The 26,781-nt window shown below is 42.7% G+C and overlaps 1 protein-coding gene across 6 annotated transcripts in view; it reads left to right on the forward strand.

Annotated features, from left to right (window-relative positions):
- The window catches only part of nisch (nischarin), a 132,370-nt gene extending 109,095 nt beyond the window's left edge, over positions 1-23,275 (forward strand). The window contains exons 21-25 of one of the 6 annotated variants that reach the window (XR_012102187.1): positions 11,384-11,489; positions 12,829-13,101; positions 15,728-16,456; positions 18,452-18,719; positions 22,726-23,275. The gene's annotated coding sequence lies outside the window, so the exon portion shown is untranslated. Of the gene's footprint in view, positions 1-11,383; positions 11,490-12,828; positions 16,457-18,451; positions 18,720-22,725 lie in introns of all 6 variants that reach the window. The other 5 variants (XR_012102186.1, XR_012102188.1, XR_012102189.1 and 2 more) reach the window with 5 other exon arrangements.
- The last annotated feature ends 3,506 nt before the right edge of the window (positions 23,276-26,781 follow it).

A 26,781-nucleotide genomic window follows, 5' to 3' on the forward strand; every position in this document is an offset into this window, starting at 1 on the left:
TTGAATGGAATGACCTATTTTAAAATCTTAGAAAAATTTAATTTTGGGCCCAATTTTATTCATTGTATTAAATTACTTTATTTATCTCCCTCCGCTCGGGTCCTTAATCATTTTTAGATTTCTAAACCCAATTAAACTCCAACATGGAACCAGACAAGGATGTCCGTTGAGTCCTTTGCTTTTTGATTTGGTATTAGAACCTTTAGCAATTGCCTTTCGAGAGTCTAAAGATATCACCGGTATCTTAATTCCTGAAGTCTCATAAAGTCTTGCTTTATGCTGATGACCTATTGCTTTTTATATCTAATGTTACAACTTCTTTAACCTCAATGTTTTGTTTACTGACTAATTTTAGTCAGTTTTCAGGATATAAATTGAACTTACATAAAAGTGAATTGTTTCCTTTAAACAATTTGATACTAATCAATATTAACCTTCCTTTTAAAATTGTAAGAAAACAATTTACATATTTGGGCATAACAATCACTGAGAATTACAAACTGTATTCAAAGAAAATTTTCTAACCGTAATGAATTATGTGCAAAAGACACTTTCTAATTGGTCACCTCTCTCTTTATCATTGATTGCTTGAATTAATTCTATTAAAATAAATATTTTACCTAAATTTATATACCTCTTTCAAGCCATATCTGTTCTTATTCCTACGTTTTTTTATTCTCTAGATTTGATTCTTCCTTCCTATATATGGAAGAACAGAACACCCCGATTAAATAAAGCCCACCTTCAAAAAAGCAAAAAGAATGGTGGCCTTGCTTTACCCAATTTTAGGTTATATTATTGCGCAAATAACATACGGAATCTTACGTTCTGGTTATATTATATTAATCGTGAGGATTGTCCAATATGGGTTTTTCTGGAAGCCAATTCTGTTACAAAATTTTCTATTATTTCTCTTCCTTTATCCTTATATAAATTAACTGACAGACTGGTGGTTAAACACACTTTAAGGATCTGGCTACAATTTAGAAAACATTTCAGTCTATTGAGATTTTCTCTTTCCAGTCCTACCTTTTCTAATTTTTTTTTAAACCATCTACGACCGATATGTTTTTTAGAGAATGGGATAGATTAGGCATTAAACAATTTCAGGATCTGTTTGTTGGAGTGCATCTTTTTTCTTTTGAGCAGCTTTCAGTGAAATATACCCACTTTTTTTGATATCTACAGATTAGAGATTTTTTAAGTTCTAAGCTACATATATTTCCTACTAGCCAGGATAAGAACATAATAAATGTAATTTTAAAATTTGAAACCTTTTGAAAATGGCTCAATATCTTATATTTATGGTCTGTTGTCAGGATTGAGAATGGCTCCTTTAGATAAAATTTAAAAAGATGGGGAAAAGGATTTACAGACTTCATTACCTGATGAGACCTGGAAGGTTATTTTCAAAATGGTTAATTTTTCTTCATTATGTGCTCATCATTCCTTTCTACAATCTAAAGTAGTACATTGGGCTCATATGTCTAAAGACAAGCTCTCTAGTTACATTGGAAAGATGTATTCCAAACTTTTTCTGTACTTTTTAAAGTTAGTTTTAAGCCCAATCCTTTGACTGCCTTATTTGGTATTGTTGAGGAAAGAATTATAATTTTGGAGCCTTCTCATTCGTGGGTACTGGCTTTTATCTCTCTTATGGCCAGGAGGGTGGTCTTGCTTAAATGGAAGGAGGTTGCCCCCCCCCCCCCAACACATGCTCAATGGTTATGTGATGTTATGTCATGTTTAAATCTAGGAAAGATTCGTTGTTCGATTTCTGACTCTAACTAAGATTTTCAAACGTTATGGGGACCCTTTCTGAACTATTTTAAAAATCTTTGAATTGTTATTAAAATATAGATATGGGCTATTATTATAAAACATTATATGGTAAAGTACTTTTTTTTCTCTTGTTTTTTTTTACCAACCACCTTTGTCTTGGTAGGGGGTGTTGATTTTAAAAAAATATAATATAATTAACGGTACTATTGTATTGCATCATTCAACTTATTTGATTGATCATGAATATGGGATACTGTGATTGTATCAGTGTGATTTATATATAATGCATTTTGTGCTATCTTATTTTGATTTATAATAAGTATCCTTATTAATTCTGTATTTTTGTATATGAACCTTAATAAAAATATTGGAAAGGAATCTTTTTCTTCATACAGTATATGCTTTTGTTTCTAGACTCAGGAACATCTTCAATAAATGTGCTATCTTTAGGCCCAAGAATAAGACTTGGTGGATGAGGACAGGTAAAATTAGTAATTTCCACACATCTGCCCTTCCCTACTTGTGGGGATTGATTTATTGGCATTTTTGCAACAGTGCTCGAGGGTACAGTTGAGATTTATTGAGGTTTCCCTACAACATAAACTACTTAGTACCTCACCTGTGTGTACAGCCTCCAGGAGTAGATTTCCTTTCTGGTATTTGATTGGCTACTTTTGTAATCCGTGTTTACAGATGTTTAAAAGCAATGTTTTTTTGATCTCTCATTCCATTTTATACTTGCTCTAAGTTTTCGATAATTAGATATTTTTCCCCCATGTTAACTACCTACCTACTTTGTTTTTTCTCTTTTGCTCCATTTTACACCCTATCAGTTTGGATCACGACAGGAGTTCTTGTTTTAATTTACCCAGTATTGCCATTCTCCATCATAAATGGAAACAGTTGGTGATGAGGCTTACAAGATTAAGATAGATCTGCTGGTTGAATAATGTTGCATCAATAACCTTGCACTCAATGTCAACAAGACCAAGGAATTGATTATGTACTTCAGGAAGGAGAGGTCAGGAGAACACACAGCAGTCCTCAAGTGGTTTATTGTCATTTCGACCATAAACTGCTGGTACAGTACACAGTAAAAACGAAACAACGTTCTTCCAGGACCCTGGTGCTACATGAAACACAAAACTACATTAGACTATGTGAGACAGCACAAGGCTACACCAGACTACATAAAAACTGCACTAGACTACAGACCTGCACAGGACTACATGAAGAGCACAAAACAGTGCAGGGCAGTACAATAATTAATAAGACAATAGGCACAGTAGAGGACAAATTACAATACGGTATAATAATAAATGATGTAGATGTCAGTCTAGACTCTTGAATATTGAGGAGTCTGATGGCTTAGGGGAAGAAACTGTTGCACAATCTGGTTGTGAGGGCCTGAATGTTTTGGTACCTTTTTGCCAGATGGCAGGAGGGAGAAGAGTTTGTGTGAGGGGTGTGTGGGGTCCTTCACAGTACTATTAGCTTTGCGGGTGCAGTGTGTGATGTGAATGTCTGTAATAGCAAGAAGAGAGACCCTGATGATCTTCTCAGCTGACCTCACTATCCTCTGCAGAGTCTTGCGATCCGAGGCGGTGCAGTTCCCGAACCAGGCAGTGATGCAGCTGCTCAGGATGCTCTTGATACATCCTCTGTAGTATGTGGTGAGGATGGGGGGGGGGGGGGGGGTGGGGGGGGGATGGGAGATGAACTTTTCTCAGCCTTCTCAGAAAGTAGAGACCCTACTGGGCTTTCTTGGCTATGGAGCTGGTGTTGGGCGACCAGGTGAGATTCTCCACCAGGTGAACACCAAGAAATTTAGTGACCTCATTGAGAGGTCAGTGATAGAAAGAGTGAGATGCTTCAAATTCCTGAGCATCAATATCTTAGAGGATCTGTCCTGGATCTAATGTGTATTGATGCAATCACAAAGGTGGCATGCCAGTGGCTCTGCTTAATTAGGAATGAGGAGATTTTATATGTCACCAAAGATTACTGCAATATTTATATAGATGTAGTGTTCTTGTCTGGTTGCATCACTACCTACTAATAATCACATGAGGCTGCAGAGGCAGACGTAGCCAATTTCTTCGTGCACTGTACCCTCCCTGCCGCATCTTCAAGATGTGGTGACTTCAGCTGGCAGCATCCATCACTAAGGACCTTCATCATCCAGGACGTGCCCTCCACATGGTACTACATCAGGAGCCTGAACACTTACTCTCAATACTTTAAGAACATTTCTTCCCTCTGCCATCAGATTTCATGAACACAGACTCATTATAAGCCTTTTGCACTATTTATTTGTTTTGTAACTTATTTTTGTCTTGTACTTTGCAGCAGCAAAACAACAAATTTAATGACATGTCAGTGATAATTAACCTGACTCGAAGTCTATTCCTTTCTGATATCCATATATTTTCAGCCTCCTCCACTGCTTAAGCCTGCACTCTTCCTTCAGTTTCAAGTTACTTTTCCCTCCCAAGAGTTGTCTTCTTGAATTTCTATGAAATTACTTCCATGAACCCGACATTCCATCATGGTCTTATAACCATATAATAATTAGTCCGTGCCGAACGCTTACTCTCACCTAGTCCCACCAACCTGCACTCAGCGCATAACCCTCCATTCCTTTCCTGTCCATATACCTATCCAATTTTACTTTAAGTGACAATATTGAACCTGCCTCTACCACTTCTATTGGAAGCTCGTTCCACACAGCTACCACTCTCTGAGTAAAGAAGTTCCCCCTCGTGTTACCCCTAAACTTTTGACCCCAAACTCTCAACTCATGTCCCTCTTGTTTGAAACTCCCCCACTCTAAATGGAAAAAGCCTATCCACGTCAACTCTATCTATCCCCCTCACAATTTTTAATACCTTTATCAAGTCCCCCCTCAACCTTCTACGCTCCAAAGAATAAAGACCTAACTTGTTCAGTCTTTCCCTGTAACTTAGGTACTGAAACCCAGGTAATGTTCTAGTAAATCTTCTCTGTACTCTCTCTATTTTGTTGACATTTTTCCTATAATTCACTGGCCAGAACTGTACACAATACTCCAAATTTGGTCTCACCAATGCCTCGTACAATTTTAACATTACATCCCAACTCCTATACTCAATGCTCTGATTTATAAAGGCCAGCATACCAAAAGCTTTCTTCACCACCCTATCCACGAGATTCCACCTTCAGGGAACTATGCACCATTATTCCTAGATCACTCTGTTCTACTGCATTCTTCAATGCGCTACCAATTACCATGTACATCCTATTTTGATTAGTCCTACCAAAATGTAGCACCTCACACTTATCAGCATTAAACTCCATCTGCCATCTTTCAGCCCACTCTTCTAACTGGCCTAAATCTCTGCAAGCTTTGAAAACCTACTTCATTATCCACAACACCACCTATCTTAGTATCATCTGCATACTTACTAATCCAATTTACCACCCCATCATCCAGATCATTAATGTATATGACAAACAATATTGGACCCAGTACAGATCCCTGAGGCACACCACTAGTCACCGGCCTCCAATCTGACAAACAGTTATCCACCACTACTCTCTGGCATCTCCCATCCAGCCACTGTTGAATCCATTTTACTATTTCAATATTAATACCTAACAATTGAACCTTCCTAACTAACCTTCCATGCGGAACCTTGTCAAAGGCCTTACTGAAGTCCGTATCGACAACGTACACTGCTTTACCCTCGTCAACTTTCTTAGTTACCTCTTCAAAAAATTCAATAAGATTTGTCAAACATTCCACGCACAAATCCATGTTGACTGTTCCTAATCAGACCCTGTCTATCCAGATAATTATGTATGCCATCTCTACGAATACTTTCCATTAATTTACCCACCACTGACGTCAAACTTACAGGCCTATAATTGCTAGGTTTCCTCTTAGAACCCTTTTTAAACAATGGAACAACATGAGCAATACGCCAATCCTCCGGCACCATCCCTGTTTCAAATGACATTTGAAATATTTCAAATTTTCAAACACCTCGGACAAAACTTACATTTTTTACAACCCATCTTTTCCTTGTTCAAAGGAAGATATTGACTCTAATTTTGAAGTTTCTAAACACAAATTACTACAAAAGTATGGAAGGTTTATTCAAGTGAGTGGCCATTGCATTTTTGTAATAGAGTAATAAATTCTTGTAATTCTTCGGTTCTTTGCGGGAATGGGATCTACTCATGGGGGTCTCGTAACTAGCTCTATTTGATATGCCAAGGATGCGAATTGTTTGTTATGTCTCCCCTCTCACGGTGAAATGGGGACACTTCTATTTCCCTTATTAGGGAGAGAGAGAGCCTGTGGTATGTGGAAATACTGGGTGAACGAGTAGTCTTTAGGAGACTGCAAGTCTGTCTTTATTGAATTGATGCTTTGCTGCACGCTTGAGTGCTTGGTGAAGGGCGCTGATTTTTTTTGCTGTGGGGAGGTGTCACTTTGCTGCTTGCTATGTGTAGGAGGGAGAGCTGAGGAAAGGCTTTGGGATTGTAATATTTAACTGTCATTCATTCTTTGGGGCACTCTGTTTTTGTGGGTGTTTGCGATGAAAAAGAATTTCAGGATGTATATTGCATACATTTCTCTTACCTTAAATGTACCTATTGAAACCTAATACAAGGAAGGCACTTTGCTCTAAAGAACCATGCCTAATTAAGTTTTAAATATCTACAATATTTTCTTTCTCCTATAAACTTTATGTACTGGCTTCTCAGATCCCATTCAAAGTTATGAGAGATTACTTTTAAATAGCTGGACTCGTACATTGTATTGCCGGTGAAAGTTTAAATGTATTCTGATTAATTTTAGATCAAGTGAATTATGATTGCACTTTTGCAAGAGTAATGAATTATTGTTGCTAAAAGCTGTATATGACAGAAGCAACAATAATAGAAACATAGAAAACCAACAGTACAATACAGGCCCTTCAGCTCACAAGGCTGTGCCGAACATGTCCTTACATTAAAACTACCTAGGCTTACCCATAGCCCTCTATTTTTCTAAGCTCCATGTATCCATCCAAGAGTCTCTTAAAAGACCCTATTGTATCAGCCTCCACCACCGTTGTTGGCAGCCCATTCCACGCACCAACCACTCACTGTATTTAAAAAAAAATCTTAACCCTGACATCTCCTCTGTACCTACTTCCAAGCACCTTAAACCTGTGCCCTCCGGTGCCAGCCATTTCAGCCCTGGGGAAAAGTCTCTGACTATCTGCACGATCAATCATCATCTTCTACACCTCTATCAGGTCACCTCTCATCCTCCATCGCTGCAAGGAAAAAAGGTCGATTTCACTCAACCTATTCTCATAAGGCATGCTCCCCAATCCAGTCAATATCCTTGTAAATCTCCTCTGCACCCTTTCTGTGGTTTCCACATCCTTCCTGTAGTAAGGTGATCTTACAGGTCATCTATATCAATGATCTGGATGATAATGTGTTAAATTGGATCAGCAAATTTGCTAATGATACAAAGATTGGAGGTGTAGTGGACACTGAGGAAGGTTTTCAAAGCTTGCAGGGGGATCTGGACCAGCTGGAAAAATGGGCTGAAAAATGGCAGATGGAGTTTAATACAGACAAATGTGAGGTATTGCACTTTGGAAGGAAAAACCAAATTCCCTAAAAGCGGCGTCACAGGTAGATAGGGTCATAAAGAGAGCTTTTGGTACATTGGTCTTTATAAATCAAAGTATTGAGTATAAGAATTGGAATGTTATGGTGAGGTCGTGTAAGGCATTGGTGAGGCCAAATTTGGAGTATTTTGTGCAGTTTTGGTCACCGAATTACAAGAAGGATATCAATAAGGTTGAAAGAGTGCAGAGAAGGTTTACAAGAATGTTGTCGGGACTTCAGAAACTGAGTTACCGAGAAAGGTTGAATAGGTTAGGACTTTATTCCCTGGAGCGTAGAAGAATGAGGGGAGACTTGATAGAGGTATATAAAATTATGATGGGTATAGGTAGAGTGAATGCAAGCAAGCTTTTTCCACCGAGGCTAGGGGAGAAAAAAACCAGAGGACATAGGTTAAGGTGAAGGGGGAAAAATTTAAAGGGGGAGCTTCTTCACACAGAGAGTGGTGGGAGTGTGGAATGATCTGCCAGATGAAGTTGTAAATGCAGGCTCACTTTTAACATTTAAGAAAAACTTGGACAGGTACATGGATGAGAGGTGTATGGAGGGATATGGGCCAGGTGCTGGTCAGTGGGACTAGGCAGAGAAATGGTTCGGCACAGCCAAGAAGGGCCAAAAGGCCTGTTTCTGTGCTGTACTGTTCTATGATTATATGTTCTGTGGTTCTAAGGTGACCAGAACTGAGCACAGAACTCCAAGTAGGGTCTGCCCAGGGTTCTATATAGCTGCAACATTACCTCTTGGCTCCTAAACTCAATCCCATGATTGATGAAGGCCAATGCACCTTATGCTTTCTTAACCACAGAGTCAATCTGCTTAACAGCTTTTAGCGTCCTATGGACTCGGACCCCAAGATCCCTCTGATCCTCCACGCTGCCAAGAGTCTTACCATTAATACTATATTCTGCCATCATATTTGACCTACCAAAATTAACCACCTCACACTTATCTGGGTTGAACTCCATTTGCCACTTCTCAGCCCAGCTTTGCATCCTATCAATGTCCCGCTGTAACCTCCAACAGCCCTCCACACTATCCAACCTTTGTGTCACCAGCAAATTTACTAACCCATCCCTTCACTTCCTCATCCAGGTCATTTATAAAAATCATGAAGAGTAGGGGTACCAGAACAAATCCCTGAGGCACACCACTGGTCACTGGTCTCCTGCAGAATATGACCAGTCTACAACCACTCTTTGCCTTCTGTGTGCAAGCCAGTTCTGGATCCAGAAAGCAATGCCCCTTTGGATCCCATGCCTCCTTACCTTCTCAATAAACCTTGTATGGGGTACCTTATCAAATGCCTTGTGGAAATCCATATACACTACATCTACTGCTCTACCTTTATAAATGTGTTTAGTCACATCCTCAAAAAATTCAGTCAGGCTTGTAAGCCACACTGACTATTCCTTATCATATTATGCCTCTCTAAATGTTCATAAATCCTGCCTCTCAGGATCTTCTCCAATGACTTACCAACCTCTGAAGTAAGACTCACTGGTCTATAATTTCCTGGGCTATCTCTAACTCCCTTTCTTGAATAAGGGAACAACATTTGCAACCTTCCAATCCTCTGGAACCTCTCCCATCCCCATTGATGATGCAAAGATCATCGCCAGAGGCTCAGCAATCTCCTCCCTCACCTCCCACAGTAGCCTGTGGTACATCTCATCTGGTCCTGGCGACATATCCAACTTGATGCTTTACAAATGCTCCAGCACGTCCTCTTTCTTAATATCTACATGCTCAAGCTTTGCAGTCTATTGCAAGACATCCCTACAATCTCCAAGATCTTTTTCGTAGTGAATACTGAAGCAAAGTATTCATTAAGTACCTCTGTTATCTCCTCTGATACCATACACACTTTTCCACTGTCTCACTTGATTGGTCCTATTCTCTCACGTCTCATCCTCTTGCTCTTCACATATTTTTAGAATGCCTTGGGGTTTTCCTTAATCTTGTCCGCCAAGGCTTTCTTGTAGCCCCTTCTGGCTCTCCTGATTTCATTCTTAAGCTTCTTCCTGCTAGCCTTATAATCTTCTGGATCTCAATCATTACCTAGCCTTTTGAATCTTTCATAAGCTCTTCCTGATTAACAACAGCCTTTGTACACCACAGTTCCTGTACCCTAACATCTTTTCCCTATCTCATTGGAATGTACCTATGCAGAACTCCACACAAATATTCCCTGAACATTTGCCACATTTCTTCCGTACATTTCCCTGAGAACATCTGTTCCCAATTGATGCATCTAAGTTCCTGCCTGAGCCTCATAATTCCCCTTACTCCAATTAAACGTTTCCTTAACTTGTCGGTTCCTATCCCTCTCCAATGCTATGATAAAAGAGATAGTGATCATAATTCTATCTCCAAAATGCTCTCCTACTAAGAGATCTGACACCTGACCAGGTTCATTTCCCAATACCAGATCAAGTACAGCCTCTCTTGTAGGCTTATCTATATACTGTGTCAAGAAACCTTCCTGAACACACCTAACAAACTCCACCCCATCTAAACCCCTCGCTCTAGGGAGATGCCAATCGACATCTGGGAAATTAAAATCTTCCACACAACAACCTTGTTATTATTACACCTTTCCAGAATCTGTCCTCCTACCTGCTCCTCGAAGGCCCTGTTACTATTGGGTGGTCTATATAAAAAAAACACCCAGTAGTGTTATTGACCCCTTTCTGTTCCTACCTTCCACCCACAGAGACCCTGTAGACCATATATGTCAAACTCAAGGCCCATGGGCCAAATCCGGCCCGCGGTGGAATTATCTTTGGCCCGTGAGATAATATCTAATTACTATTAAAGCTGGCCCCAGTAATCGAAGCGCCTATGGCGTATGATATGGCTAATGCTGAGTTTATTCAGGTACCAGGTTTTCAGGGTTTTTAGTGTTTATTCGGCAGTCTTGCTCGGCAGTCTTCTTCATAAGAAACGGAATTTGTAAAGTGAAACACTTTGTAGTTATAGCAGAGACTGAGACACATGAGAGCAGGCTGAAAAAACGGAGGCAACGAAAGCTGCGTTCGCACACGTCTGACTGATCCGGCCCGCATGAAGCTGCATTTTGCTCAATCCGGCCCATGACCTAAAATGAGTTTGACACCCCTGCAGACAATCCCTCCGTGTTTTCCTCCTCTTCTGCAGCCGTGACACTATCTTTGATCAACAGGGCCATGCCCCCAACTCTTTTGCCTCCCTCCCTGTCCTTCCTGGAACATCTAAAGCCTGCGACTTGAAGTAACCATTCCTGCCCCTGAGCCATCCAAGTCTCTGTAATGGCCACAACATCATAGCTCCAAGTACTAATCCACACTCTAAGCTCATCCACTTTGTTCATTATACTGTGCATTAAAATAGACATCTGAAACCATCGGTCTGAGTGTGTCCCTTCTCTATCTATCACCCTCTCGCTCTGTTTCCAAGCTTTTTCTATTTGTAAGCCAACCGCCTCTTCCTCCATCTCTTCGGTTTGGTTCCCACCTCCCAGCAATTCTTGTTTAAACTCTCCCCAAAAGCCTAAGCAAACTTCCCTGCCAGGATATTGGTCCCCCAGGATTCAAGTGCAAACCGTCCTTTTTGTATAGGTCACTGCTGCCTGCAAAAAAGATGTCCCAATCCCTCAGCCACGCATTCATACTCCACCTCACTCTCTTCCTGTACATGCTCACTATCATGTGGCACAGGCAGTCATCCCAAGATGACTACTTTTGTGGTCCTGTTTCTCAACTTCCTTCCTAACTCCCTGTAGTCTGCTTTCAGGACCTCCTCCCTTTTCCTGCCTATGTCTTTGGTACCAATATGTGCCACGACCTGACGAAGGGTCTCGGCCCGAAACGTCGACAGTGCTTCTCCTTACAGATGCTGCCTCACCTGCTGTGTTCCACCAGCATTTTGTGTGTGTTGTTTGAATTTCCAGCATCTGCAGATTTCCTCGTGTGTGCCACGACCTCTGGCTGTTCCACTTCCCACTTCAGGATATTGTGGACACGATCAGAAACATCCCGGACGATGGCGCCTGGGAGGTAAGCTGCCATCCGTGCTTCTTTCCTGTGTCCACAGAATCACCTGTCTGACCCCCTAACTATAGAGTCCCCTATCACTGCTGCCATCCTCTTCCTTTCCCTACCCTCTGAGCCACAGGGCCAGACTCTGTGCCAGAGGCACGGCCACTGTTGCTTCCCCCAGTTAGGCCGTTTCCCCCAACAGTACTTGAGCAGGAGTACTTATTGTTAAGGGATACAACCTTAGTGGTACTCTCTAGCCTCTGGTTCCTGCCCTTCCCTCTACTGATTGTTACCCACTTATCTGTCTTCCCAAGCCTCGGTGCCTCCTATCTATCACCTCCTCATTCTCAGTGACCAGATGAAGGTCATCGAGCTGCATCTCCGGTTCCCTAACACGTTCCCTCAGGAGCTGCAGCTTGACGCACCTAGTGTAGATGTGGCCATCTGGGAGGCTGGGAGTCTCTTGAACCTCCCACATCTGACACCGAGCACAGAACACCGGCCTCATACATATTTCCTGTCTGTATTCTACACAGGCAACCTACCTCGCCTTGACCTGTTAATGCTGAAGCCCCATTGAGCCAAAGCCTTCCTACTCTGTCTCCTACTACTCTGGTGCCCACTCTATAAGGCTGTCTCCTTTCAAATGCTTCTTGCTGTTGTCACTGGCTGATGTCCATGTACTTACGCAGTTGTGCCCCGATCAAACCGTTGAAGAAATAATGGTAGACATCTCCCACAATTAATCAGTTTCATCTTTTTACTACTTATCTACCCCTTTTCAAATTGTTGTTTACATTATGAATACATCTATATGACCACCTTTTAAAACCATAAGACAATAGTAAGGTTGTTACCACAAAGCACAATGCAAAGTTTAGCTAACTAAATCAGGGTTAATGAATTATGTAGCTAATATGTAAACCCTATTCATGCCAGTGTTCCTCTGACTAAGAATGATTCTTTGCTTTTGTAATTGCCCAAGAAAATACAGTAGAACTGAAAACAGTTGAAGAGACTTTAAATGTAATAATTAGCTGCCTGATTTTTCAAAATAGTGTGAGAAAAGACGTGCAAGTTGAAACCTTAATGGACATTCTGGAGAGAAGGAGTAAGGACAATTGTTCATGAGATATGACAGATGGGAGAAGGAAATTGATCATTGCAATTCATCGGTGGCCATGCTCTTTTTAGCCACCAAAGCCAATGAAAACAAACGGAGAGCCAAATATAGATGGGTTGAGTTACCCTTGTCTTTACAAATCAGGAAGGAAGTGGAGGCGTGACCGGATAGAGGTACAGGTTAAACATCCCTCATCCAAAATCCGAAAACCTCTGAAATTAGATTTCTTTTTAGCACAGACATAACATCACAAATGAAAAATTTCAAGGCATTTGGAAAGCACCCCGGCGATGCACAGGTCTCTGCCCACCAGACACTTATGAGAGGTGACCTCATATGTAATGAACAGATAATGGAAAAATAGAAGAAGACTCCATACAGCAAAAAATGAAGATCGCTGTCGTGTATAAAAAGAATGAATTCGTCTGTGTCAGAGTGAACATATGCTGCTTAACGGTGTACTAATCGTGAAAGAAACAAAAATCTATCACAAACAGAAAAATGAAGGTAATTGTTTCATGGGCCATATAACAATTTCAGCACAGAAACAGGCCATCTCGGCCCTTCTAGTCCGTGCCGAACGGTTGCTCTCACCTAGTCCACCTACCTGCACTCAGCCCATAACCCTCCATTCCTTTCCTGTCCATATACCTACCCAATTTTTTAAAATGACAAAATTGAACCAGCCTCTACCACTTCTACTGGAAGCTCGTTCCACACAGCTACCACTCTCTGAGTAAAGAAGTTCCCCCTCGTGTTACCCCTAAACTTTTGCCCCCAAACTCTCAACTCATGTCCTCTTGTTTGAATCTCCCCCACTCTAAATGGAAAAAGCCTATCCACGTCAACTCTATCTATCCCCCTCATAACTTTAAATACCTCTATCAAGTCCCCCCTCAACCTTCTATGCTTCAAAGAATAAAGACCTAACTTGTTCAACCTTTCTCTGTAACTTAGGTGCTGAAACCCAGGTAACATTCTAGTAAATCTCCTCTGTACTCTCTCTACTTTGTTGACATCTTTCTTATAATTCAGTGACCAGAACTGTACACAATACTCCAAATTTGGCCTCACCAATGCCTTGTACAATTTTAACATTACATCCAAACTCCTATACTCAATGAAAACACAAAATGCTGGCAGAACTCAGCAGGCCAGACAGCATCTATGGGAGGAGGTAGTGACGACGTTTCGGGCCTCAATGCTCTGATTTATAAAGGCCAGCATACCAAAAGCTTTCTTCACCACCCTATCCACGAGATTCCACCTTCAGAGAACTATGCAACATTATTCCGAGATCACTCTGTTCTACTGCATTCTTCAATGCCCTACCATTTACCATGTACATCCTATTTGGATTATTCCTACCAAAATGTAGCACCTCACACTTATCAGCATTAAACTCCATCTGCCATCTTTCAGCCCACTCTTCTAACCGGCCTAAATCTCTCTGCAAGCTTTGAAAACCTACTTCATTATCCACAATGCCACCTACCTTAGTATCATCTGCATACTTACTAATCCAATTTACCACCTCATCATCCAGATCATTAATGACAAACAACATTGGACCCAGTACAGATCCCTGAGGCACACCACTAGTCACCGGCCTCCAACCTGACAGTTACCCACCACTACTCTCTGGCATCTCCCATGTTGAATTCATTTCACTACTTTAACAAAATTGTTAAAAGTTTTATATAAAACCACACCTCTTCCCGTCATAGTTGCTGTGGCTGTTTGAAATGGACGACAGATAATAAACCATTCGCAGCGCTGGAACCCAGTAGACATGGTTGGGGATGGTCATTCAATTCCAATAGTCTTGAGGATGCTGCTCCATCACGTCAGACTGTACTCTGATCGCGGACTTCATTTTGTGAGCTTCACATAAGTTGTACAGAAGCTGTATACTTATAAGGCATCTTCTATTGATACAGTATTACAAAATCTGAAAAAAATCCAAAACACTAACAGCACCAAGCATTTCAAATAAGGAATGCTCAATCTATATCTAAAATTCTAATAGTCATAAATGGTGTAGAGGGAATGTATGGTAGTTGTATTTAAAAACAAGAGGCATAGGTTTAAATTGAGATTGTAGGTCTTGAGGCTTTTGCAGCTCCTCCCAATGGTAGACCTAGAAGCAGAATCAGACTATTCGGGCCGCCGCCTGCTCCGCCATTCCATCATTAATATTCCTTTTGACTCCATTCTGCAGCCCTCTTCCTATAACCCTTGACGGCCCTAAATGGACGTCTTTGTATTCTGAGACTGCCCTCCAGTCCCAGACTCTCCCACTGTAGGAAACATCCTTTCCACCCTCACTCTCTAGGCCTTTCAATTTGTGTCAATGAGATCCTGCTCATTCTTCTAAACTCCAGTGAGTACATGCCCAGAGTCATCAAACACTCCTTACTCCTTAATCCTTTCAATCCTGTTGATTTCCTTTGGAGTCTGGAGCCTCTCCAATTCCCACATGTCCTTTCTTGCATACAAAATTGCACACAATACTCATCTCGTACCATATTTGGAGTAATCACACCGGTAGTGTAACCTAGTGTAAGAAGGAGACAGACCTGTGCTTTATCCATTGCACAGTAACAACTGGTCCTAGCAGTTGTACAGGACTGATCACCGGTTCTATAACAAGAGCACATCTACAGATGTGCGCGGAACTGGTCTGACGAGGTGCGCAAAGCATCTGTTTGCAGGAAAGTTTAGAGCATTTTCATTCTGTCAGATAGGGAAACAAAAAGTACGCTGTTATTCTACACACCCAATATAAAAATCCGAAGAATTGAAATTACTTACACACACACGTCAAAACGATTACAACTGGATGTCAACATGATACTTAACAAAAGGGCTATGATCGGCCCATCTCAAATACAAGTACACCCTATCCTCGTTATATGCGTCTTCATACCATGCAAGTTATGCGAGGAATCTATTTCTACCAATGTCTCCTTATATGCGTCCAAAACTCACAGTTATGCGAGGAGTACTGCTCTCCCGCCAATACAAGTCACGTGCGCACACCTCACAGTCTCAATCCTGCCAGTCTCGCATTGGTTTTGGCAAGGTGCGATCTTGCGCTCTTAAACTTTTGTTGTTTTTACCTACGGTGCAGTGATTTTTTGCTGGAAATATTTAACTATGCCTCCTAAGCATCTGATGTCAAGTCCTGGGCCATCAGCCGAGTGGCAGAGAACCACTTTAACACTTGAACAAAAGTTGGAAATTATAAACAGCGCGGCATCAGCTGAAAGTAACACAGCTCTGGGACGCTACTACCTGGGACAGAATCTTGCCTTTAAAGTTCTTTTGTTCCTTGACAATTCACCAGCCCATCCTAAACATTTGGACAGCATTCATCCTAATATAACAGTGCGTTTGTTTCCTGCTGCCTAACACAACAACTCTGATTCAACCACTTGACCAAGATGTATTTATTTTACGGCGAACTATCTCTCAGATGTTGCAAGCAACAGATGATTTTGAAAATCCCGGGAGGTTACCAACGGTGAGGGAATGGTGGAAGTCGAAACACTTGGCACAAATGGCGATGGACATGGACCCAAGTTTAGAATGGAGTCAGCATTTCAGTTGTTCCCTGCCGTCAACCCTTCTTCCCTACAAGCAAGTTTATGCTGAAAAACAAAATGCTGCCAAGCAAACAACCCTCACCACTTTCTTCAAACCGGTGCCGGCAGTTCTAAGAGTTCTGTGAGTCTTCCTTCACCTCTTGCTGTGATTGATATGATCCTGACGACCCACAACCATCCACCTTATTCACGTAAAGCTGCCCGACACCACAACAACCACTCATCTCCCGGAGCGAACACACCTGCCACTGTTGGTGAGTACTGTACACCCTAGTATGTTAACTTTCTATGATTTCTTACATTGAATATTACCTTAAATTGATGAAATATAATACCAATGTGCCTTGTGGTACTGCTTGTGTGTCGTATTGGTTTGAAAATGAATAAATTACAGATAAAACATATTTAGGAAGCCGTCTGGAACGCTTCCCTATTTTCTCCATTTAAATAATTATTCACATTATGCGTCGACCGCGAGGAACGTATCCCCCGCATATAACGAGGATAGGGTGTATATGCTTATAACTGCGAATTTTGCAGCAATAATTATTACTACAGGTGGTACTGCTCTTAATCGTACTACCCCAAGGCAACTTTCATGTTCTTCTACTAAAATAAAAATAACTTTCGCACTTTTCATTCCTACTTCTCTGGGGCCATACTTTGTGAAAGAGAAGCAAACGATCAAAACAACTGTAGCCTCAGTGTTATGGTCCGGTCTGGAGCCCGCATTCCGGGTCTTGATCTGGTCTGCGGACTCCGGACTCCGGGTCTTGTAGCCGTCCCTCCTTTCACCCTTAAGCCCAAATAGGATCATCTTGGCTTAAGAAGGTACACCTGAGATCTATCAGCTTGCAGGTGGATATAAGGGAATCTGGGACTGAGTCTAGTTGGGGGGTCGTCCTGCTCTGAACCTGTTTTGTCCTGTTCGCTGGTTGTCTTGTACGAGCTGGTTTGCCATGTTCAGAGGTTTTTCGTCCGATCTGCTCTGTTTGTTCCGGTCGTCCTGACTTGGAGGGCCCACGGCTTCATCCCCAAGTTCTGTGAGTCAACCTTGGAGTCACCCCAGACCAAGTTCCCTCCCGATCCCTTGCCTCCGTCGGGTAGCAGGCCGGACTGCCGTTGCCCGGCGGGGGGCTCTGTCCCCTTCCTACCCCTCACCTCTGATGGGTTGTGCCCGCTACCTGCCCAGGTGTTACGCGTCTTGCCCGGGCCTCTGTGTTCCCGCCTGGGAGGCGGCCCTGCCCGGGAGTAGGCGGCCCACCCTGAGGTCTCTGCCCCTTCCTACCCCTTGCTCCCTATGGGTTGTGCCCGCACCTGCCTAGGTGTTCCATGTCTTGCCTGGCCCTCCGTGTTCCTGCCTGGGAGGCGGCCCTGCCCAGGAGTTGTGCGGCCACCCAGGGGGCTCTCCAGCCTAGCCACGAACTCTCTCTGAACCCCAGGATTACCTAGCACGCCCCGTCTCTTTTGCACGCCCTGGTCTCCCCAACTGGTTCTATCCTTTAGTTATTCCTGCCTTGCCCCTAGTACTTCAGTGCCTGCGTCCTGCACTTGGGTGCAGCCTCCTGTCCCCTTGTGACACTCAGACGACGCACTGATAATCTGGAGGAAGTCAGCAGGTCAAGCAGCACCTATTGAAATTAATAAATAGCGGTAAAAGTGTGGGGAATAGAAGAAGAGTGGGGAAGAGGTGAGGGGTGTAAAATAAAATGACTGGAAGGAGAAATCCACATTGATGCAATCAGGTTGGAGGCTATCCCAACAGAATATAAGATGTTGCTTCTCCACCCTGAGGATAGCCTAATCTTGGCACAAGAGAAAGCCATTGTCCGACGTGTCGGAATGGGAATCAGAAATCGGATTTAAAATCTTTGGCCTCCGAGGAGTTCCACTTTTGGCAGATAGAGCGGAGGTGTTCGATGAAGTAGTCTATTGTGTCCGTTGCTCCCAATGTGGCCTCCTCTGCATCGGTGAGACCCTTCGTAAATTGGAAGAGTGTTTTGTCGAGCACCTCTTCTATCCCCCACTCTGGCCTCCTGCCTCTCACTTCCCCCCTGAGTACCCTCCTCCTTCCCTTTCACCCAGGGCCACTCTCCACACCTATTGGATTCCAGCCCCTTACCTTTACCATCCACTGGGCTTCTAGCTTGCTCCCTCCCCACCTCTTTACACTGGCGTCTTGCCCTTTCCTTTTCAGTCCTGAAAAAGACTCTCGGCTAGAAACATCGACTGTTTATTTATTTCCATAGATGCTACCTGAACTGTTGAGTTCCTCCCGCATTTTGTCTGTGATGCTTTGGATTTCCAGCATCTGTACACTTTCTTGTGTTTATGAACATGATTAATGCCAGACCAATCAATTCGAAGAAAGAGCCTCGCACAGGTCGGGGAGAAGAGTTTTAAAAAGGAGCGTTTCGCGGGGCTCGACGTATTAGGTCGGGGAGAAGTGCGCAGACACCGAGAAAACTCCGAAATTAAAGAGAGACACTGTCTAGCGGAGCGGTCGTTGCTATAGAGGTAAGTTACATTTTTCTCCGCCTCTCACAAGAATAGCGGGCATGACTGTGTGGCCAGTTTTCTGTTCTGAGTGTTAAAGGTGAGTTGTCTGGGAGACCTCCAGCCTTCCTGACGGCCCGGCCCCGTCTGCTCCAGGTGCATCGAACTGTTGCTTTTTAGAGACCAAGTTAGGGAACTGCAGCTTCAGCTCAATGACCTTCAGCTTGTTAGGGAGAGTGAGGAGGTGATAGACAGGAGCTACAGACAGGTAGTCACCCCCACGTCACAGGAGACTGATAAGTGGATGACTGTCAGGAGAGGGAAGTGAAGGTGTCAGATAGTGGAGAGCATCCCCGTGGCTGTCCCCCTTACAATAAGTACTCCATTTTGAGTGCTGTTGGGGGGTGGTGGGATGACTTACCTGGGGGAGCAACAGTGGCCACGCCTCTGGCACTGAATCTGCCCTTGTGACTAAGAGGGGTAGGGAAAGGAACAGGGGGACAGATAGGCAACTCTGTGGGTGCGAAAAAGAAACAAGGATGGTAGTTTGCCTCCCAGTGCCATGGTTCGTGATGTTTCTGAGCGCATCTACAATATCCTGAAATGGGCGAGTGAGCAGCCAGAGGTCGTGGTACATATTGGTACCAACGACATAGGTAGAAAAAGGGAGGAGGTCCTGAAAGCAGAATACAGGGAGTTAGGAAGGAAGCTGGGAAGCAGGACCTCAAAGGTAGTAATCTCGGGATTACTGCCTGTGCCACGTGACAGTGAGTATAGGAATAGGATGAGGTGGAGGATAAATGCGTGGCTGAGGGATTGGAGCAGGGGGCAGGGATTCAGATGTTTGGATCATTGGGACCTCTTCTGGGGCAGGTGTGATCTGTACAGAAAGTACGGGTTGCAGTTGAATCCGAGGGGGAGCAATATCCTGACGGAGAGGTTTGCTAATACTGTTGGGGAGGGTTTAAGCTGGATTTGCAAAGGAGTGGTAACTGAAATGTAGAGGAAGGGGATGGGGAGGTTGGAGCACAAGGAGAGATGGCTTGGAGAGAGTTTGTGAGGAAGGATAGGCGGATGTTAGAGCAAAGATGCACTCAGCCTGATGGTTTGAGATGTGTCTATTTTAATGCACAGAGTATCATAAACACTGCGGATGAGCTTAGAGCGTGGATCAAAATGTGGAACTGTGACGTTGTGGCCATTACAGACGTGGATGTCTCAGGAACAGAATGGCTGAGTGTGCCAGGCTTTAGATGTTTCAGAAAGAACAGAGAGGGAGGCAAAAGAGGTGGGGCGTGGCATTGCTAATCAGGGATGGTATCACGGCTGCAGAAAAGGAGGAAGTCATGAAGGGATGGTCTACTGAGTCAATGTGGGTGGAAGTCAGAAACAGGAAGGGGGCAATAACTCTATTGGGTGTTTTTATAGACCCCCAGTAGTAACAGGGACATCGAGGATCAGATAGGGAAGCAGATTCTGAGATGGTGCAATAATAGTAGGGTTGCTGTGATGAGATAACTTTCCTAATATTGATTGGCATCTCCTTAGCGCAAGGGGTTTAGATGGAGTGGAGTTTGTTCGGTGTGTTCAGGAACTAGAGGAGAGGCTGTACTTGATCTGGTATTGGGAAATGAACCTGGTCAGGTGTCAGATCTCTCACTGGGAGAGCATTTTGGAGGTGGTAACCATAACTCTATCTCCTTCACCATAGCGCTGGAGAGGGATAGGAGCAGACAATTTGGGAAAACATTTAATTGGGGTAGTGGGAAATAAGATATTAGACAGGAATTTGGGAGCAGATATTCGCAAGGAAATGCACAGCAGAAATGTGGCAAATGTTAAGCGAACATTTGCATGGAGTTCTGCATACGTGTGTTCCATTGAGACGGAAGGGATGGTAGGATTAAAGAACCATGATGTACAAAGGATGTAGACAATGTAGTTAAGCATAAGAGAAAAGCTTACGAAAGGTTAAAGAAACTAGGTACTGTTAGAGCTCTAGAAAATTACAAGGTTCCTAGGAAGGAGCTTAAGAGTGGAATTAGGAGAGCCAGAAGGGGCCATGAGAAGGCCTTGGTGAGCAGGATTAAGGAAAACTCCTAGGCATTCTACAAGTACTGTATGTGAAAAGTAAGAGGATGAGCCATGTGAGAATAGGACCAATCAGGTGCGACAATAGAAACGTGTGCATTGAGTCAGAGGAGGTAGCAGAAGTACTTAATGAATACCCTGCTTCAGTATTCACCAGGGAAAAAGACCTTGGCAATTGTGGGAATGACTTACAGTGGATTGAAGCGCTTGAGCATATAGACATTAAGAAAGAGGATGTGCTGGAGCTTTTGAAAAGCATTAAGTTAGATAAGTCACCAGGACCGGATGCGATGTACCCCAGGCTACTGTGGGAAGCAAGGGAGGAGATTGGCTGAGCCTCTTGCAATGATCTTTGCATCATCAATAGGAACTGGAGAAGTATTGGAGGGTTGCAAATGCTGTTCCCTTGTTCAAGAAAGGGAGTATAGATAACCCAAGAAATTACTTCAGTGGTGGACAAGTTGTGGAGAAGATCCTGAGAGGTAGGATTTATGAGCATTTGGAGAGACATAATCTGATTAGGGATAGTCAATGTGGCTTTGTCAAAGGCAGGTCATACCTTCTGAGTCTGATTGAATTCTTTCAGGATGTAACAAAACACTTTATTGAAGGTAGAGCAGTGAATGTAGTCTATATAGATTTTAGTAAGGCATTTGATAAGGTTCCCCAAGCAAGGCTTCTTCAGAAAGTAAGGAGGCATGGGATCCAAGGAGGCCTACTTTGTGGATCCAGATTTGGCTTGCACACAGAAGGCAAAGAGTGGTTGTAGATGGTTTGTACTCTGCATGGAGGTCGGTGACCAGTGGAGTTCCTCAGGGATCTGTTCTAGGACCCGTCCTCTTTGTGATTTTTTTAATAAATGATCTGGATGAAGAAGTAGAAGGGTGGGTTAGTAACTTTGTTGATGACACAAAGGTTGGGGTGCTGTGGATAGTCTGGAGGGTTGTCAGAGATTACAGTGGGTCATTGATAGGATGCAGAACCAGGTTGAGAAGTGGCAGATGGACTTCAACCGAGATAAGTGTGAAGTGGTTTATTTTGGTAGGTCAAATTTGAAGACAGAATATAATATTAATGGTAAGACTCTCAGAGGTGAGGAGGATCTGAGAGGTCTTGGTGTCAGTGTCCATGGGACACACGAAGCTTCTGCATGGGTTGACAGTGTTGTTAGGAAGGCATATGGTATGTTGACCTTCAACAGCCATGTGATTGAGTTCAAGAACCATGAGGTAATGTTATATCTATATAAGACCTTGGTCAAACCCCACTTGGAGTACTGTGCTCAGTTCTGGTCACCTCACTACAGGAAGGATGCGAATACTGTAGAGACCGTGCAGAGGAGATTTACAAGGATGTTGCCTGGATTGGAGGGTGTACCTTATGAGAATAGGTTGAGTGAAATTGGCCTTTTCTCCTTGGAGCGACAGAGAATAAAAGGTGACATGATAGAGGTGTGTAAGATGATGAAGTGCATTTATTGTTTGATAGCCAGAGGCTTTTTTCCAGGGCTGAAAGGCTAACACAATGGGGCATAATTTTAAGGTGCTTGGAAATGGGTACTGAAGGGATGTCAGGGGTAAGTTTTTCCACACAGAGAGTGGTGAGTGTGTGGAATGCACTGCCGGTAGCGGTGGTGGAAGCAGATAGAATAGGGTCTTTTAAGAGCCTCTTAGATAGGTGCATGGAGCTTAGAAAAATAGAGGGCTATGCGATAGGGAAATTCTAGGCAGTTTCTAGAGTAGGTTACATGGTCGGCACAACACTGGGCTGAAGGGCCTGTAGTATTCTGTGGAGTTCTATGTTCAGTGTAACTCTATTCCAAATACTGACTGCTGTACCAGAAATCAGGAAAGAGGTTGCAGGTGGCGGCTTTCGTGATTAATGAATGTTCACGCTTTGTCGGCCTGTCCCCTAAAACCTTCTCTAATTTTTATAGATACACCGTAGAAAGCATTCTTCTAGGGTGCATCACAACCTGGTATGGAAATTGTCCTGTCCAAGACCGGAAAAAGCTGCAAAAGATCGTGAACATAGCCCAGCACATCACACAAACCAATCTTCCATCCTTGGACTCACTTTACACCGCAATCTGTCAGAGCAGTGCCACCAGGATAATCAAGGACATGACCCACCCAGCCAACACACTTTTTGTCCCTCTTCCTTGCGGGAGAAGGTTCAGGAGCTTGAAGATTTGTACGGCCAGATTTGGGAACAGCTTCTTTCCACCTGATAAGACTGCTGAACGGATCCTGACCCTGGATCTTGGCCGTACCTTCCAAATATCCGGCCCTGACTTGCACTACCGTACTTTCCCTTTTCTATTTTCTAATTATGATTTGCAATTTAAATTTTTTTATTATATTTACTTTGATTTGTACTTCAGGGAGCATGAAGTGCAGAATCAAACATCGCTGTGATGATTGTACGCTCTAGTATCAATTGTTTGGTGACAATAAAGTAAAGTAAAACATTACATATCCATTAAACCTGCCTTTTCATGAGCATGCTGCACTTAGAGTGTTAACTTGATGCTAAAATCTCCTAATCGTACTTAAATCTGCTCCCACGAGTGGCCTTTGTGCGGCTGGTATCAGCACGCAGATCATCAGTTAAATTGCCATCGGTTTCTATTGTGGTGAGGTTAATCTGGACAACTTGTCTCTCTTTAGGGAGAAGCAAAGAGCGCGGGACAAAAGCTGGCACTTCACAATCTATTATAGAGAGATTGATTCTGTCTGCTTGATGCAACCAGCTTTTAAATGGTTCCTCCACACTCTCAAGTAGGGCCTTTTTCGTCAGAATGCGCGATAAACCAAAGGAGGAGTCTGTAGGTGAGCTGACATGTTCAAAAGGCTGAATTTTTTAAGAAGTATGATTTCATTAAAAGACACCAAATTGACCAAAGAGAACAGAACAGCACAACACTGTACCAATGGTGTTGTGCCAACCTTTTAACCTAATCAAAGATCAACCTTAAGCCATAGGAGCGGAGTTAGGCCATTTGGCATGTCAAGTCTGTTCCAGCATTCCATTCCAGCTGATTTAGTATCCCTTTTCCATCCCATTCTGCTCCTTTCTCTCCGTAATCTTGATGCCCTTACTATTTAAGAACCTATCAACTTCCACTTTAAATATTCCCAATAACTTGTCCTCCACAGCCCTCTGTGGCAATGAACTCCTCACATTCACCACCCTTTGGCTAATGAAATTCTTCCTCAACCATTTTATAAAGGGACATCCTTGCATTCGAAGGATATGCCCTCTGGTTCTACACTCCTTCCCTCATTGGCCTCCATCTTTCTTTCATCCATATGCCTGAGTCTTTTAAATATCCCTAATGTATCTGCCTCTACCACCTCCATTTATCTGTCACCCATTTTCCTATCTAAGAGCCTGTTAAATGATAATAATGTAACTGCCTCTACCATCATCCCTGGCAACTCATTCCATGCACCTACCATTCTCTGTGTTGGGGAAAAAACATACCACTGATATCCCTCTATACTTTCCTCCAATCATTTTATAATAATACCCTCTCATATTAGCAATATCCATTCTGGGAGAAAAAGACTCTGGCTGTCAACTCTGTCTATGCCCCTTATATATTTTACACGTCTTTCAAGTCACCTTTGATCCTACCACCAAGGAGGAGTATTATGATCCCATGCTACCTAGACATACACAACGGCTGGCACTGTTAATACTTGCAGCTAAAAGCATAAAAGGTCTTGTCAATAATTTATGAGGTGAGATATGTATTTTGAAAATGTCAAAATACCGTTGGTGTTTTACAATGATTCCTGCATAGCAGAAGTGTTCAAGAGCCTTCTTTCTGCCCCTTTTAACTTTGCATTAGATTGGCTGCCATGGTAGCATAGTGGTTAGCGTGTCACTGTTACAGTTCCGAGTTCCAAGTCCCACATTGTCATCCAGTGCGTTTTCTCTGGGTTCTCCAGTTCCCTTCCATAGACCAAATTGCTTCACAGAAATTGTCCTGTGATTGAGCAAGGGTCATTCGAGGGATGCTGGGAGGGTGCAGCTTGAAAGGGCGTATTTTGCACAATAAACAATATCCACAATGAAGTATGTCCATGACAATATCAGGAAACTTGCAAACTTAAGAAAAGATTGAGAAACTTCTCAGCCTCCTCAGGAGAATCGAGAGTTTAAGTCGGTCGCATAAGCAACTCCAACATTGCCATTTTGCAAGCAACTCCAACATTTAATCCTTAGCTGACAATCGTGTGTAGTTGAATCATTAAAAGTTTAATCTATGTTCTATGTCTGTATAGCCATCACTTTGATCCTTGTATTTTTTTCTTTCTTTAAGATTTGTATGAATTTAACATAAGTCATAACATATTATTTACTTGAATCTATCTTTTCTGAATATATGGTCAATTTTTACTAAATGAATTTAGGATGGCCACTGTTAATCACGTGCTAACATTTATTAGACATAATGTTGAATTCAATCGTTAGCTAAGAGTCATCTACAGCTGAATCGTTGAAAGTTCAATTTACGTTTTTTGTTGGTCCAGACATCGTTTGGCGGTTTTATTTTTTTCCCCTTCTGCTTTCTTTTAGGATCTGTAAGAGTTTAATATCAGTCGTATCATATTATTTGGTTAGATATTTCTTTTTTGAATATATGATCAATGTTTATTAAACAAATTTAAGATAGCCGCTGTTAACTACGTTTTAACCTCTGTTAGACATAATATAATATTTGGAATTTCTTAATTTTTTTTCTATGTATCTGATGTTGTGTCTTGAGTCAGTGGTGTTAGTCTATAACTTTTTTTAAAAAAGAGTCTGCCTTTTAGAGACAAGGGGATTAGGGTGTTTAGTTTAGCGTGCTGTCCACCTATTGGATGTATTTTTTTCCGGCTTTGGGGGGGAGGGGGTGGGGCTATTAGTTTAGGTTTTTTTGACTGGGCAGTCCTGAGAGGTTTTCTTGTCAATCACATTGTTTTTTTTCCTTTCTGATTGAATCCATTTTGTTCCTCCCTGCGGGTTTGGTTTGTTTCAGCGCACTAATTCAGTTTGTAAATCCCTAAATTAAAATCTCAGTATGGATGTTAATAAAATTAATATAATTTCCTGGAACCTGAACGGCTTGAATCAATCTATTAAGCGTAGAAAGATCTTTAAGAAATTGAAAAAATTTCAAGTCGATATTATTTTTGCTCAAGAGACCCACATCCGTAGGAAAGATGAAAACCGTTTTTTAAATTTTGGAAGCGTTCTCAGTTTCACTCTGCGTCAATATCAAAAAATAGAGGAGTGTCTATTTTTATGAATTTTAAAGTCTCTTTTGTACATTTTAATACTGTTACTGATTCAATTTAAAGACACTTAATTGTCATGGTTTCAGTTGGCCGTTCCCCTTTAACACTTCTTTCTCCCTGATCATGCCCCAATTTTAGTCAATTGCTGCTAGTTACCCAATTACCGTACATCTGGCTCTCAGCAGAGATTCGGAAATAAATACGAGGACGACTCTATCACAGGTTGCCAGATCGTTGGTCAATTCTTGTGTGATACTTCGTTCCCTGTTCCGATTAGAACTGGTAGTTCTAAGTTCTGCTCTAGTTTCTAGAGAGTCCCTGTGAATCCTGTCTTCTTGTCAAGATCCCTCTGGTTCCCTGCTCTACATTCAGGTCTACGTCAGCCTCCCCAACTGAGTTGACGTGCCAGTGTCCTGCACTCGGGTTCTCCTCCGTCGCCCCTGTGTAACAGAACGAACTGGCCAGAATGAACCCAGCAGACACGGACCTGGTGCAACAGGCCCTCGTTAGCCAGAGCTCCCTACTGGGATACATGAGCAACTACTCAGAGAAGTCATGAAAAATCTTCGTGCCCTATCCGAGGATGTAAGAAGGTCAGTGAGCAGGTTGACCGGGTATCCACTCCCCTTACTCCGTCCCTTCCAAGAACCCAGTCTGACCAAACCGCATAGCCTGGTATGGCTACGCCCCTTGGCTCAGCA

This window comes from Hemitrygon akajei, chromosome 19, assembly GCF_048418815.1.
Source record: "Hemitrygon akajei chromosome 19, sHemAka1.3, whole genome shotgun sequence".
NCBI classification, from domain to species: Eukaryota; Metazoa; Chordata; class Chondrichthyes; order Myliobatiformes; family Dasyatidae; genus Hemitrygon; species Hemitrygon akajei.